This window comes from Marmota marmota, unplaced genomic scaffold, assembly GCF_001458135.2.
Source record: "Marmota marmota marmota unplaced genomic scaffold, marMar, whole genome shotgun sequence".
Classification (NCBI taxonomy): Eukaryota; Metazoa; Chordata; class Mammalia; order Rodentia; family Sciuridae; genus Marmota; species Marmota marmota.
The window spans coordinates 2,772,973-2,775,287 of record NW_026000079.1 but is presented as its reverse complement, the minus strand read 5'-3'; the positions used below and the strand labels follow the sequence as shown (position 1 = coordinate 2,775,287).

Sequence of the window (2,315 nt, the reverse complement as noted above, 5' to 3'; positions counted from 1 at the left end):
ACCTTTCTCGGGGACCGAAGTACCCACGCCGGTCCCCCCAGCGACGCGCAAGCCACACACACAAACATCCTAACACCCAGGCCCCCTCGCCACCTGGGTCTCTGAGCGAAGCCGTGTCGAGAAGTCCCTCGGTCGTGGAGACTCAGTTTCTCCACTTAGGGAACCGGCAGGATGGAGGCGGAGAGCAGGAGCGTGAGCGCACCTCCCCCCTCCTCCTGGAGGACACGGCCCCTCCCCTCTGACAATGCCAAGGCCGCAGCGGGCACCGGCTGGAGCGCAGAGGCTTCTTACCCCCAGGCGCCGTTCCCTCCCCGCGGGGCGCCATCACGCGTGGGGAGGGACATAGGGTGCCCGCAGCCTCAACTCCCCCGCTCCTTCTGTGGGGGGTGGGGCGCAGGGGCCGAAGCTGAAGGCCGAGTGTCCCCCTCCCCCGCCCTCCTGGGGCCCTGACCTGATTATAGCCCCTCACGGGACCCCCTCCCTCAAGACCCTAGGTCTTCACCCGCACCCAGCCTATCCTCAACCTCTCATACCCTTCCCTCTCGAGGTGCTGACCCTAAGGAAGCCCCTCTTGGAGAAGAGGGAGCCCCTAAGGGGGGGTGCTCCATTCCCAGGCCGCTGCGGACACTGCCCCCTCCCCCTCCCCTTCAGGTTTCAGACCGGCCCCGCGGCCCCGCCCCCTCCCTGGTTTCATGCAAGGCGGGACCCACTTGGGATGGGCGGGTGTTCAGGCCAATGGGCGGGCCGGGCGGTGGAGTGCAGGGGGCGGGGCGAAGCAGCGGCAGAGGGCTGGACCGGGGTCCGGGGCGGAGCTCGAGTTAAGGTGGACTGGGAGAGATAGGGGTTGGAAAGGAGAGAGCGAGCGCGGGGGAGAGGGACCGTGGCAGGTGAAGGGAGATAGAGAGAAGGAAAGAAAGAGGGAAAGGAGGAGGGTGGGAAAGGCTCCTAGAGCAAAGTAAGAGCTTGGAGGAAGGTAGTGAAAAAGGAGGGAGGGATCCTCTGCGCCTTGCTGGGACTGGCTGGACGAAGGGGTTGAAGTTTATGTCCTTATTGGGCGGAGGGAGGGGGGCCGGGGGGCGGGTAAAAACCAGGAAGTGACAGAGGGTGTTGCTAAGGGTTGGGGGGGAGTTTGGGGGTGGCCGGGGGCGGGGGAGGGGGAGGGATGGGGGAAAGCAAGCTGGAGGACAGGTGAGACAGCAGGACAGGTGAGGCGGGCCCTGAGGGGGGCGGGTGGGAGCCAGGTGAATGTACGGCTCTTGGCGGCCGAGGGGGGCGGGCAGCAGGAGGAGGCAGAGGGCGGCGGAGGAGGAGCCCCCCAGCAGCGAGCGGCGAGCGACTGACCGCGGCCTTCTGACCAGGACCGGAGCAGGGCCCCAAGCCCCCGGGCCTGGCGGGGGACGCGCTTCTCCCCACACCCTGTGCCTCAGCAGCTCCAGCCAGCGGACCCGACGGCCAAGAGGTGAGTGTACCCCACTTTTGTCTCCAGGCTTGGGGTCCACTAGACTGGAGACTACTGCAGTGTCCTTCGTCCGTCCTGTAAGTGGGACCCCCTTACATACACACACGCTCGTGCAGACCAGATTCCCACCAGACCGCTTCTCTTTGCTTTCCCGGATCTTTGGGATTGGTTTGAACTGGGAGGCAAGGTAGAGAAGAAACTACGGCCGCCCCCCAACCCCGGGCAGAGGGTCCCCAGAAACTTTCTCTGCACTTCTCCTAAGACCAGACAGACTGTCGGCTCCGGGATGGAGAGGGGGTACGGCGGCGCCGAGCGTGCCTCCAGTCTCCTTGGGACTTTACCGGAGACCCCAGACCCGGCCGAGTTGAGGGAATGGAAACGCTGACGGACTCTAACTAGGACAACGCGCCCCCCCTTGCCCCCTGGCGCGGTGGGTTGGACCCGGGCCAGTTGCATGGGGGGTGGGGGATCGAGGAGCCGCAGCTTGGGGGAAAGTTACCGGCTGGACTATTCGGTTTCTTGCGCTCTCCGAGCCGGGCTCTTTCCCCAGTAGTAGTGCGGCTCTGCAACAGCCTCCGAACGACCCCTTTCCCCCGCGGCCTCAATCCCACTCCTTTCCTTCAGGTTCTAGTCCCGCCGCCACCTTTTCAAAGCCTAGAGGAGGGTGGGTGACTAGGAAGAATTCGCCTACCTACCACTGGTTCCCACTGGCGCCGGCGCACCTGCCCCTACACAGAATGGGGGTCGCTACTATGTTGTTGTGGAACATAATGTGCGCTGCTGGCAGAAGGCTGCCATTCAAAGGGGTGGGGGGCTTCGCTTTCAATTTCCAGCTTTCTATCCCCTCCCTCCCACC

At 64.8% G+C, this 2,315-nt stretch overlaps 1 protein-coding gene across 2 annotated transcripts in view; it reads left to right on the top strand.

Annotated features, from left to right (window-relative positions):
• Window positions 1-1,147: 1,147 nt before the first annotated feature.
• The window catches only part of Zbtb7b (zinc finger and BTB domain containing 7B), a 15,217-nt gene continuing 14,049 nt past the window's right edge, over window positions 1,148-2,315 (top strand). The window contains exons 1-2 of one of the 2 annotated variants that reach the window (XM_015502796.2): window positions 1,148-1,205; window positions 1,359-1,459. The gene's annotated coding sequence lies outside the window, so the exon portion shown is untranslated. The remainder of the gene's footprint in view (window positions 1,206-1,358; window positions 1,460-2,315) is intronic. The other variant, XM_015502798.2, reaches the window with a different exon arrangement.